General features: G+C 39.1%; 1 protein-coding gene across 13 annotated transcripts in view; it reads left to right on the top strand.

The window, feature by feature from the left end:
* Positions 1–13,787, top strand: part of FHIT (fragile histidine triad diadenosine triphosphatase) — a 1,480,075-nt gene that overhangs the window by 228,758 nt on the left and 1,237,530 nt on the right. For 5 of the 13 annotated variants that reach the window (XM_082412418.1, XM_082412413.1, XM_082412425.1 and 2 more), the window contains exon 3: positions 7,295–7,345. The exons of 7 other annotated variants lie outside the window; for them this stretch is intronic. The gene's annotated coding sequence lies outside the window, so the exon portion shown is untranslated. Of the gene's footprint in view, positions 1–7,294; positions 7,346–13,787 lie in introns of those variants that run through there. One more of the 13 variants, XM_082412415.1, reaches the window with a different exon arrangement.

Genomic DNA, 13,787 nt, shown 5'->3' with positions numbered 1-13,787 from the left:
CCTCAAGTCCATTCTCTGCTTTTGTGCCTTTATTTCTGTCCTGCCCCTAGGTTCATCAGAACAATTTCTTTTTTTTTTTTTTAGATTTCATATATATGTGTTAGCATACATTATTTGTTTTTCTCTTTCTGACTTACTTCACTCTGTATGACAGACTCTAGGTCCATCCACCTCACTACAAATAACTCAATTTCATTTCTTTTTATGGCTGAGTAATATTCCATTGTATATATGTACCACATCTTCTTTATCCATTCATCTGTCGATGGACACGTAGGTTGCTTCCATGTCCTGGCTATTGTAAATAGTGCTGCAGTGAACATTGTGGTACATGACTCTTTTTGAATTATGGTTTTCTCAGGGTATGTGCCCAGTAGTGGGATTGCTGGGTCATATGGTAGCTCTATTTTTAGTTTTTTAAGGAACCTCCATGCTGTTCTCCATGGTGGCTGCATCAATTTACATTCCCACCAACAGTACAAGAGGGTTCCCTTTTCTCCACACCCTCTCCAGCATTTATTGTTTGTAGATTTTTTGATGATGGCCATTCTGACCAGTGTGAGGTGATACCTCATTGTGGTTTTGATTTGCATTTCTCTAATGATTAGTGATGTTGAGCATCTTTTCATGTGTTTATTGGCAATCTGTATATCTTCTTTGGAGAAATGTCTCTTTAGGTCTTCTGCCCATTTTTGGTTTGGGTTGTTTGTTTTTTTGATATTGAGGTGCATGAGCTGCTTGTATATTTTGGAAATTAATCCTCTGTCTGATGATTCATTTGCAAATATTTTCTCCCATTCTGAGGGTTATCTGTTCATCTTGTTTATGGTATCCTTTGCTGTGCAAAAGCTTTGAAGTTTCATTAGGTCCCATTTGTTTATTTTTGTTTTTATTTCCATTTCTCTAGGAGGTGGGTCAAAAAGTATATTGCTGTGATTTATGTCATAGAGTGTTCTGCCTATGTTTTCCTCTAAGAGTTTTATACTGTCTGGCTTTACATTTAGGTTTTTAATCCATTTTGAGTTTATTTTTGTGTATGGTGTTAGGAAGTGTTCATTCTTTTACATGTAGCTGTCCAGTTCTCCCAGCACCACTTATTGAAGAGGCTGTCTTTTCTCCATTCTATATTCTTGCCTCCTTTATCAAAGATAAGGTGACCATAAGTGCATGGGTTTATCCCTGGGCTTTCTATCCTGTTCCATTGATCTATATTTCTGTTTTTGTGCCAGTACCATACTGTCTTGATTTCTATAGCTTTGTAGTACAGTCTGAAGTCTGGGAGCCTGATTCCTCCAGGTCCGTTTTTCCTTCTCAAGATTGCTTTGGCTATTCGGGGTCTTTTGTGTTTGCATACAAATTGTGAAATTTTTTGTTCTAGTTCTGTGAAAAATGCCATTGGTATTTTGATAGGGATTGCATTGAATCTGTAGATTGCTTTCGGTAGTACAGTCATTTTCACAATGTTGATTATTCCAATCCAAGAACATGTTATATCTCTCCACCTGTATCATCTTTAATTTCTTTCATCAGTGTCTTATAGTTTTCTGCATACAGGTCTTTAGTCTCCTTAGATAGGTTTATTCCTAGGTATTTTATTCTTTTTCTTGCAATGGTAAATGGGAGTGTTTCCTTATTTTCTCTTTCCGATTTTTCATCATTAGTGTATAGGAATGCAAGAGATTTCTGTGCATTAATTTGGATCCTGCTACTCTGCCAAATTCATTGATTAGCCCTAGTAGTTTTCTGGTAGCATCTTTAGGATTCTCTATGTATAGTATCACATCATCTACAAACAGTGACAGTTTTACTTCTTCTTTTCCATTTTGGATTCCTTTTATTTCTTTTTCTTCTTTGATTGCTGTGGCTAAAACTTCCAAAACTATGTTGAATAATAGTGGTGAGAGTGAGCAACTTTGTCTTGTTCCTGATCTTAGAGGAAAGGGTTTCAGTTTTTCACCGTTGAGAACGATGTTGGTTGTGGGTTTGTCATATATGGCCTTTATTATGTTGAGGTAGGTTCCCTCTATGCCTACTTTCTGGAAAGTTTTTATCGTAATTGGGCGCTGAATTTTGTCAAAAGCTTTTTCTGCATCTATTGAGATTATCATATGGTTTTTATCCTTCAGTTTGTTAATATGGTGTATCACATTGATTGATTTGCGTATATTGAAGAATCCTTGCATTCCTGGGGTAATGATCAAGAGGTAATGATCCCCTTGATCATTGTGTATGATCCTTTCAATGTGCTGTTGGATTCTGTTTGCTAGTATTTTGTTGAGGAGTTTTGCATCTATGTTCATCAGAGATATGGGCCTGTAGTTTTCTTTTTTTATGATACATTTGTCGGGTTTTGGTATCAGGGCGATGGTGGCTTCATAGGATGAGTTTGGGAGTGTTCCTTCCTCTGCTTTTGGAAGAGTTTGAGAAGGTTAGGTGTTAGCTCTTCTCTAAGTGTTTGGTAGAATTTGCCTGTGGAGCCATCTGGTCCTGCCTTTTGTTTGTTGCAAGACTTTTAATCACAGTCTCAATTTCAGTGCTTGTGATTGGTCTTTTTATATTTTCTATTTCTTCCTGGTTCAGTCTTGGAAGGTTGTGATTTTCTAAGAATTTGTCCATTTTTTCCAGGTTGTCCATTTTATTGGCATATAGTTGCTTGTAGGAATCTCTTATGATCCTTTGTATTTCTGCAGTGTCAGTTGTTACTTCTTTTGCACTTCTAATTCTGTTGATTTGAGTCTTCTCCCTTTTTTTCTTGATGAGTCTGGCTAATGGTTTATCAATTTTGTGTATCTTCTCAAAAAACCAGCTTTTAGTTTTATTGATCTTTGCTGTTGTTTCCTTCATTTCTTTTTCATTTATTTCTGATCTGATCTTTATGATTTCTTTCCTTCTGCTAACTTTGGGTGTTTTTTGGTTCTTCTTTCTCTAATTGCTTTACATTTAAGGTTAGGTTGTTTATTTGAGATGTTTCTTGTTTCTTGAGGTAGGATTGTATTGTTAGAAACTTCCCTCTTAGAACTGCTTTTGCTGCATCCCATAGGTTTTGGGACGTCTTATTTTCATTGTCATTTGTTTCTAGGTATTTTTTGATTTCCTCTTTGATTTCTTCAGTGATCTCTTGGTTATTTAGTAGTGTATTGTTTAGCTTCCATGTGTTTGTATTTTTTACATTTTTTTCCTGTAATTGATATCTAGTCTCATAGCGTTGTGGTTGGAAAAGATACTTGGTATGATTTCAATTTTCTTAAATTTACCAGGTCTTGATTTGTGACCTAAGATATGGTCTATCCTGGAGAATGTTCCATGAGCACTTGAGAAGAAAGTGTATTCTGTTGTTTTTGGCTGGAATGTCCTATAAATATCAGTTAAGTCCATCTTGTTTAATGTGTCATTTAAAGCTTGTGTTTCCTTATTTATTTTCATTTTGGATGATCTGTCCATTGGTGAAAGTGGGGTGTTAAAGTCCCCTACTATGATTGTGTTATTGTCGATTTCCCCTTTTATGGCAGTTAGCATTTGCCTTATGTATTCAGGTGCTCCTATGTTGGGTGCATAAATATTTACAATTGTTATATCTTCTTTGTTTGATCCGTTGATCATTATGTAGTGTCCTTCTTTGTCTCTTTATTTTAAAGTCTGTTTTGTCTGATATGAGAATTGCTACTCTAGCTTTGTTTTGATTTCCGTTTGCATGGAATATTTTTTTCCATTCCCTCACTTTCAGTCTGTATGTGTCCCTAGATCTGAAGTGGGTCTCTTGTATACAGCATATATATGGGCCTTGTTTTTGTATCCATTCAGCCAGTCTGTGTCTTTTGGTTGGAGCATTTAATCCATTTACATTTAAGGTAATTATTGATATGTATGTTCCTATTACCATTTTCTTAATTGTTTTGGGTTTGATTTTGTAGGTCTTGTTCTTCTCTTGTGTTTCCTGCCTAGAGAATTTCCTTTAGCATTTGTTGTAAAGCTGGTTTGGTGTTGCTGAATTCTCTTAACTTTTGCTTCTCTGTAAAGGTTTTAATTTCTCTGTCTAATCTGAATGAGATCCTTGCTGGGTAGAGTAATCTTGGTTGTAGGTTTTTCCATTTCATCACTTTAAATATGTCCTGCTACTCCCTTCTGGCTTGCAGAGTTTCTCCTGAAAGATCAGCTGTTATCATTATGCAGATTCCCTTGTATGTTATTTGTTGCATTTCCCTTGCTGCTTTTAATATTTTTTCTTTGTATTTAATTTTTGATAGTTTGATTAATATGTGTCTCGGTATGTTTCTCTTTGGGTTTATCCTGTACGGTACTCTCTGGTACTCTCTCTGCTTCCTGGACTTGATTGACTATTTCCTTTTCCATGTTAGGGAAGTTTTTGACCATTCTCTTCAAATATTTTCTCAGACCCTTTCTTTTTCTCTTCTTCTGGAACCCCTAAAATTCGAATGTTGGTGCGTTTAATGTTGCCCCAGAGGTCTCTGAGACTGTCCTCAATTCTTTTCATTCTTTTTTCTTTATTCTGCTCTCTGGCAGTTATTTCCACCATTTTATCTTCCAGCTCACTTATCCGTTCTTCTGCCTCAGTTATTCTGAGGGATATTGATTCCCTCTAGTGTATTTTTAATTTCAGTAATTGTGTTGTTCATCACTGTTTGTTTGCTGTTTAGTTCTTCTAGATCCTTGTTAAATGTTTCTTGAATTTTCTCCATTCTCTTTCTGAGATTTTGGATCATCTTTACTATCATTACTTTGAATTCTTTTTCATGTAGGTTGCCTATTTCATCTTCATTTATTTGGTCTTGTAGTTTTTACCTTGCTCCCTCGTCTGTAACATATTTTATTGTTGTTTCTTTCTTTCTTTTTTTTTGATGTGTGGTGCTGTATTCCTGTCTTACTGGTTGTTTGAACTGAGACATTCAGTACTGGAGTTTGCAGGCAGTTGGATAGAACCGGGTCTTGGTGCTGAGATGAGGACCTCCAGGAGGCCTCACTCCAATTAATATTCCCTGAGGTCTGAGGTTCTCTGTTAGTTCAGCAGTTTGGACTTGGAGCTCCCACCACAGGAGCTCAGGCCCGATCTCCGGCCTGGGAACCAAGATCCTGCAAGCTTCATTGCGTGGTAAAAAAAAGAAAGAAAGAAAGAAAGAAAAAAGGAAGCAGTGTAATATTAAAGAATGAAAAACAAAATAAAATTAGAAAGATAAAAAATACATTAGGAGAAATAAAACTGTAATTGAAACAACTGCAACAAGGTAAGATAAAACCACAACAGAGAAAAAAAAGGAGGGAGAGGAACAAACCAAAAGGAGAGAACAATAACGAAGTGTAAAGAATAAAGTAAAATTCAAAAAATAAAAAATTTACTAGGAAAAATAAAAATATAAAAGAATCAACAACAATGAATCAACAAGGTAAAACAGAACTCCAATCTAAAAGAGGAAAAAAGGAAATAAAAGCCTTGGCTATGGGGGTGGAGTTTAGGCGGTGGAACTGAGGCAGGGGCGGGGTTTAGGGTGGAGTGACCTAGGCGGGTGGGGGGGGTTACGTTTGAGCATGGGCCGGAACCTAGGCTCAGGACCCACTAACCAGAAAAGGCCCTGTGGGTGGGGCCTTGGCAGGGCTACTTTCAAGCATGGGGTGGGGCCTCTGCTTAGGACCTGTGTGGAAGGGGAGAGGCCGCACTGGGAAAGGAGGGCCTCTGGAGTGTGGGATTCTGGAGTTTGGAGTTAGGGCCCTGAGGAAGAGTATGTGGGTGAGTTTTAGGCCCAGCGCGTTGGAGGGGGTCTCCAAGTGTAGAGGTAGGGCCCTGGGTGGGGGTGTAGGGGCGGGGCTTGGGGTATGCCCAGCAGGAAGGAGGCTCCGAGGGCAGGGGGTTAGGCCTGGGAGTCCAGCAGGCTCCCCAGTGCCTAAGTGGACAGGGAAAGCCCTGGCCATGTTCCGTTCTGTTCCTTTGCACCCCTCCCCACCATCTCCCCCAGGGTTTCCCCTGTCTCCGCTGGACCCCTAAACGTGAGTGGATCCTGCTGGGTGTAGGAACTCCTTCCCTCCGCCAGCCACCCCTCAGGGGTGCCGTCCCAGATGTCCGGCTGTTACTTTTGCTCCCCCTTCCCTCCCTCCCCCTCCCTCAGGACCTGCATGGCTGAAGGGGGCCTCAGTGGGCAGAGGATCAGGCCTGGGATCTCATCAGGTTCCTAGGGGCCCAAGTGGGCAGGGGAAACCTGGCCACGCTCCCTTTTGATCCTCTGCCCTCCCAGTGGTTCCCCAATTTCCCCCTTCAGGCATGGGATCCCTTCCCCTCCCTCAGCCGCCCCTCAGGGGCGCTAGTCCTGACCCGCCTCCACTTCTCCTCCCCCTTCACTCCCCCCATGCCCCATGTCCTACCTGGTTGCTGGGGGTTCCTCCCATCCCCTTAGGTGTCCATGGACCCCCACTGGTGCCTGGTAGGTGTCCTAGTTGTGCGGAGACGTGAATTCTGCGTCCTCCTAGTATGCCATCTTGACTCCACCCCCACGTCAGTGGAATTATTGAGATTATATTTTTCCCAACTTTTACTTTCTGTTAAACAGAACTATCAGCTCCCTATATTATTTAACTCTCCTTATATAATTCTGCTACAATGAGAGATATTCAAATAGATCTTACATCCAATTAATATGTATTATATGCCATTAAACTGGTGATGTAAGAAATATCAGAAAGAACTTTAGATATATCTCTTACAGTATTCACAGTACTGAAGGTAAGCTTGTGGTCTTGGGACAAGTTATTGTTCAGACATTTCACAGTGTTTTCCTTGACGATTAGAACAAAATATCAAGCTTCACACCCCCACTACCTCTCCCTACCCCCTCCTCCACCCCGGTCATTTGGTCCGGATTGACCAAGGAGCAGGTAAACACAGATGCCGTATAGCTATGCATGATACTTAAGTAAACTTCAGTTTCTTCGTCTGTAAAGTGGGATGATAATAGTACTTCTTACATAGGGTTGTTGAGTCAAATAAATGATTGAATGTACATAAAACACTTTGTAAGAGCTTAATAATGTTAGACATTATTATTAGTATTAGGTCTAAAATAATAGCCTGAATGAAAACTATGGACTAATGTTGGATCAGTTGAATTAAATATTTTCATTTTGATGCAAATTTAAGACCACTCCAAATCTGATAAATTCAGTCATTTGTTTTCCATATACTTTTTTTGTCATCAATTGTAGGAACATTCTGTCATTGTCTTAGTCTGTTTGTGCTGTTATAACAAAAATACTGTGGGTGGCTTGAACAGCAGAAATTTATTTCTTTTAGTTCTGGAGGCTGGGAACTCCAAGATCAAGACGCTGGCAGATTCATTGTCTGGTGAGAGCCTTTTTCCTGGTTCATAGCCCATCTTGTCACTGTGTCCTTGCATGATGGAAGGGGCAAGAGAGCTCTCGGGGTTTCTTTTATAAGAGCACTAATCCCATTATGTGACCTAATCATCTACCAGAGGCCCCACCTTCTAATACCATTGCAGTGGAGTTAGGATTTCAACATAGGAATTGAGGGAGGGACACAAACATTCAGTCTGTGGTGGTCAAGAAGTATATTAATAGCATAGACATTTTTTGTAATAGTTGAAGATATGCTGGAGATACTGTGTTTCAGGTGATATGATTATATTAGAACATTGGGACTTGATGTTAATTACCATCTCTTTCTAGTTCCAAGGTGCCACTTAGGTAGATAAAGCTTCTTGCAGTTTAAAAGATTGTAAATATAAATTTTCTTCACTTATGACTATTAGGGTAGGTCTAGGACATCACCTTGTCATAGAGTTCCCTGTCTAGAAAGGAGATCTTCACACTCATTTCATTATTTCCTAAAGTGTATCAGTAACCACACTGACTGTGAAGAAGGTACCCAAATGTTACCTTTTCCTATTTTGCCAAGGATTATGTTAATTCTGTGTCCTAATGTTGATTTGTTGATCAGAAGTTTCAACAGAATATATACCTTTCTTAATAACACCAAAAGGGAAATTAGTTGATTATTAATCTTGGATAGATAGAATATTTAAAAATTTATACTCCATTCTCAAATGATAATAAGAGGAGTCCTTGATAATGAGACTGTTGGGAATCACCTTTTGGGTAGGTGGATTTGAGAGCTGTGTGGGATTGGGGGGGAATAGGCACTACTGTAATTCATACGTGGTATCAATATAATAACGCTATTGTTTAATTTGATCTATATTATAGGTGCATGATTCTATAGCAAACATTTTAAAACAATTTTATTGACTTTCACCAAAGCAAGAATTTAATTACCATTCTGCCAATTGGTCAAATTTGTAAGACTCCTCTTAAAACCAGATTTTCTGTAGGATAGACGAGGAAAGCACTTGAGCATTTCAGAGAAGAAAGCACAAAAATAGAACGACAGTTGACTCTGAGAACACATAAGAAGGCGAACCAGAGCACACCATGTGGCTTTCTGACACGGAATAAAGGTCATGCCTCTACCCCTGTTGCTCTTTCCTTCCCATGTCAGTGTCAGTCTTTGTTTTGAAGAAGACACAATGGGATCCTGTCTATTACTTCTTAAGCTGGGTCAGAGTTTGTGTTTTGTCTGATTGGCTGCCTCCTCACTCTTCAGGGGGCCCAATAAGATATAGTAAATACTATTGGTGAGTGAAATTGCTGAGGGAGGAAACACACTTATTGTGCAGTATTTGTTGGGAGTTTCAGGAATAATAGAGTTTAGAGTAAGACCATGTGAAATATTGAGTAGCTGTATCAGATTGTGGCATTTGTTTACTGGTGAGGTTAGCTGCCAGTTTTCTGCAAAAAATAGTCCAAATTAGATTATTTTAATAATTATTATTTAACATGTGCTAAGTGCCCACAGCATGTTGGCCCCTTCCTATGATATCAGAATGCACTGTGGAAGGAACTGAACTTGCTGTTGGATTTAATTAATCTCTCAAGTTAATTGCCAATATGGGCCACATTTCTTTCATGAGTAAAATTGGAGTGTGAGAAAAGGTAATGTCCCTCCCTCATTAAGCTGTCCATGTTAGATTTACACGGCAACAGTGAGGTGCATTCAGGCTTAGTTTTGATAGTTTTCATTACTGACAGCACAGAGTAAGTGGTGATCCATCCTTCTATTATTAGATTCAACTCAATAGCTATGGCACAAACACCATCATCTCTATCAGGGAGGTTTCAAAGAGCTGTTTGTAGTTCGATGCTCAGCTTGTCGTATTTTTTCCCTCCACTAGCCCCAGACTCCTTTTGTTCTCAGAATGAGTGGGGAATTGCAGTGCAGGACACCACCTGACATCTGCCAAGAAGGGCAGCCCTTGCCAACTGCTGCGTTCCCCAGAGTAGGAATCAGTTAGTGACTCCTGTCAGTGAGGTGAATTTGTAGATCTTAGGAACTTCCCTTATCACAGTTACATAATGGCGTGTGACATTCTCCTGCCACCACCAACTTGGGCTTGTAAAGCTCTGTAGACAGGGACTTTAAAAATGGCTGAGATGTTGTTGCTTACCTGCCCAAACTGGAAGACCAATTATGTGCCTGTCTTTTCATCAGTGTTTGCTTCTTTGGAGTCTTAGGTTGGATTCTTGATCTTCAGACAGGGATTGGTGTGCAGGTGATTTATTAAGGGAGGGCTCTTGGGAGAAACCAGGAGGGGAGTGAGAGTATTAGGATAGGGCAGGGGAAGAAGCTACCAAGGATGTGGTTTCCAATAAAATTAGCCTGATCGCATAAGGAGCTCTGGAGCATGAATCGTACCACAGGGGCAGTCCTGCCTTGAGACAGAGCACTCCCCTTTCCACTAGTCAGTCATTAGCTATGGGCCCTGGGTAGGGGGTGGCTATGGTGGTACGTCTCCCAGGCACCTCTGGGTGAAGGGGCTCTTTCGCTCAAGGGCAGTCCTTTGGAGAAGATTGGCAGCAACACCTGTAAGAAGGAATGGGCTACCAAACTGGTAAAGTGGATCCCAAAACCCAAACAGGATCTGGGTGAAGCATCAGCGACTTCTGTTAAGTGTAGAGAACACATTCTGTAGTGGGATAGGGTATTTGCATGCACACGGGAATACAATTCCCTTCAAGTTACAAAATTCTGTGGCAGAGTCAGAGTGCATTGTAATTTTATTCTCTGATTCAGTCTTTAATAAGAGACCAAGAACTTATAGAAGGATGAAAATCACATAGTACTTTCTTTTTAGCTTTATGGGAAATGAAGTTGTAGTTATCAAGTAGACTTTCACCTCAGAAAAAGAATATGACACTTCTTAACCCCACTGAACCTAATTAATCTCATATCCCTCCACAGATTTTTACTAATGTGTTGTTAATGCCTCTAAAGGTAATTAAAGATGACAGATGAAAAAAGAGGAAGTGGGGTATGCTAAGTGCCTGTGTGCTACAGTATACAGCCTCTTGTTACATCAAACGACAGGGCCTAACTTTCTGATGTAAACACATTATTGCAAATGTCAGTGCACAGACTGCAAAGATGATTACTAAAGAAATAGCAAAAGCAATAAAATATAAACAACCTTTCATTGACTAAGTTATAATTCAAACTTTTACCACTATGGATGAACCATTTCATATAGAGACTTAATTTTTTTTTTTTTTTTTTTTTTTTTTTTTAACATCTTTATTGAAGTATAATTGCCTTACAATGGTGTGTTAGCTTCTGCTTTATAACAAAGTGAATCAGTTATACATATACAATATGTTCCCATTTCTCTTCCCTCTTGCATCTCCCTCCCTCCCACCCTCCCCATCCCATCCCTCTAGATGGTCACAAAGCACCGAGCTGATCTCCCTGTGCTATGCGGCTGCTTCCCACTAGTTATCTATTTTACATTTGGTAGTGTATATATGTCCATGACACTCTCTTACCCTGTCACATCTCACCCCACCCCCTCCCCATATCCTCAAGTCCATTCTCTAGTAGGTCTGTGTCTTTATTCCCGTCTTGCCACTAGGTTCTTCATGGCCTTTTTTTTTTTTTTTTTTCTTTTTTTTTTTTTTTTCCCCTTAGATTCCGTATATATGTGTTAGCATACTGTATTTGTTTTTCTCTTTCTGACTTACTTCACTCTGTATGACAGACTCTAACTCCATCCACCTCATTACAAATACCTCCATTTCATTTCTTTTTATGGCTGAGTAATATTCCATTGTATATATGTGCCACATCTTCTTTATCCATTCATCTGTCGATGGACATTTAGATTGCTTCCATGTCCTGGCTATTGTAAATAGAGCTGCAATGAACATTTTGGTACATGACTCTTTTTGACCTATGGTTTTCTCAGGGTATATGCCCAGTAGTGGGATTGCTGGGTCGTATGGTAGTTCTATTTGTAGTTTTTTAAGGAACCTCCATACTGTTCTCCATAGTGGCTGTATCAATTTACATTCCCACCAACAGTGCAAGAGTGTTCCCTTTCCTCCACACCCTCTCCAGCATTTATTGTTTCTAGATTTTTTGATGATGGCCATTCTGACCGGTGTGAGATGATATCTCATTGTAGTTTTGATTTGCATTTCTCTAATGATTAATGATGTTGAGCATTCTTTCATGTGTCTGTAGGCCATCTGTATATCTTCTTTGGAGAAATGTCTATTTAGGTCTTCGGCCCATTTTTGGATTGGGTTGTTCGTTTTTTTGTTATTGAGCTGCATGAGCTGCTTGTAAATCTTGGAGATTAATCCTTTGTCAGTTGCTTCATTTGCAAATATTTTCTCCCATTCTGAGGGTTGTCTTTTGGTCTTGTTTATGGTTTCCTTTGCTGTGCAAAAGCTTTTAAGTTTCATTAGGTCCCATTTGTTTATTTGTGTTCTTATTTCCATTTCTCTGGGAGCTGGGTCAAAAAGAATCTTGCTGTGATGTATGTCATAGAGTGTTCTGCCTATGTTTTCCTCTAAGAGTTTGATAGTGTCTGCCCTTACACTTAGGTCTTTAATCCATTTTGAGTTTATTTTTGTGCATGGTGTCAGGGAGTGTTCTATTTTCATACTTTTACATGTACCTGTCCAATTTTCCCAGCACCACTTATTGAAGAGGCTGTCTTTTCTCCACTGTATATGCTTGCCTCCTTTATCAAAAATAAGGTGCCCATATGTGTGTGGGTTTATCTCTGGGCTTTCTATCCTGTTCCATTGATCTATATTTCTGTTTTTGTGCCAGTACCAAACTGTCTTGATTACTGAAGCTTTGTAATATAGTCTGAAGTCAGGGAGCCTGATTCCCCCAGCTCCATTTTTCGTTCTCAAGATTGCTTTGGCTATTCGGGGTCTTTTGTGTTTCCATACAAATTGTGAAATTTTTTGTTCTAGTTCTGTGAAAAATGCCAGTGGTAGTTTGATAGGGATTGCATTGAATCTGTAGATTGCTTTGGGTAGTAGAGTCATTTTCACAATGTTGATTCTTCCAATCCAGGAACATGGTATATCTCTCCATCTATTTGTATCATCTTTAATTTCTTTCATCAGTGTCTTATAATTTTCTGCATACAGGTCTTTTGTCTCCTTAGGTAGGTTTATTCCTAGATATTTTATTCTTTTTGTTGCAATGGTAAATGGGAGTGTTTTCTTAATTTCACTTTCAGATTTTTCGTCATTAGTGTATAGAAATGCAAGAGATTTCTGTGCATTAATTTTGTATCCTGCTACTTTACCAAATTCATTGATTAGCTCTAGGAGTTTTCTGGTAGCATCTTTAGGATTCTCTATGTATAGTATCATGTCATCTGCAAATAGTGACAGCTTTACTTCTTCTTTTCCGATTTGGATTCCTTTTATTTCTTTGTCTTCTCTGATTGCTGTGGCTAACACTTCCAAAACTATGTTGAATAATAGTGGTGAGAGTGGGCAACCTTGTCTGGTTCCTGATCTTAGTGGAAATGGTTTCAGTTTTTCACCATTGAGGACAATGTTGGCTGTGGGTTTGTCATATATGGCCTTTATTATGTTGAGGAAGGTTCCCTCTATGCCTACTTTCTGCAGGGCTTTTATCATAAATGGGTGTTGAATTTTGTCGAAAGCTTTCTCTGCATCTATTGAGATGATCATATGGTTTTTCTCCTTCAGTTTGTTAATATGATGTATCACATTGATTGATTTGCGTATATTGAAGAATCCTTGCATTCCTGGGATAAACCCCACTTGATCATGGTGTATGATCCTTTTAATGTGCTGTTGGATTCTGTTTGCTAGTATTTTGTTGAGGATTTTTGCATCTATGTTCATCAGTGATATTGGCCTGTAGTTTTCTTTCTTTGTGACATCTTTGTCTGGTTTTGGTATCAGGGTGATGGTGGCCTCGTAGAATGAGTTTGGGAGTGTTCCTCCCTCTGCAATATTTTGGAAGAGTTTGAGAAGGATAGGTGTTAGCTCTTCTCTAAATGTTTGATAGAATTCACCTGTGAAGCCATCTGGTCCTGGGCTTTTGTTTGTTGGAAGGTTTTTAATCACAGTTTCAATTTCAGTGCTTGTGATTGGTCTGTTCATATTTTCTATTTCTTCCTGGTTCAGTCTCGGCAGTTTGTGCCTTTCTAAGAATCTGTCCATTTCTTCCAGGTTGTCCATTTTATTGGCATAGAGTTGCTTGTAGTAATCTCTCATGATCTTTTGTATTTCTGCAGTGTCAGTGGTTACTTCTCCTTTTTCATTTCTAATTCTATTGATCTGAGTCTTCTCCCTTTTTCTCTTGATGAGTCTGGCTAATGGTTTATCAATTTTGTTTATCTTCTCAAAGAACCAGCTTTTAGTTTCATTGATTTTCG

This window comes from Balaenoptera physalus (assembly GCF_965194825.1).
Source record: "Balaenoptera physalus genome assembly, chromosome: 11".
Classification (NCBI taxonomy): domain Eukaryota; kingdom Metazoa; phylum Chordata; class Mammalia; order Artiodactyla; family Balaenopteridae; genus Balaenoptera; species Balaenoptera physalus.
This window is presented reverse-complemented; position numbering and strand designations above follow the sequence as displayed.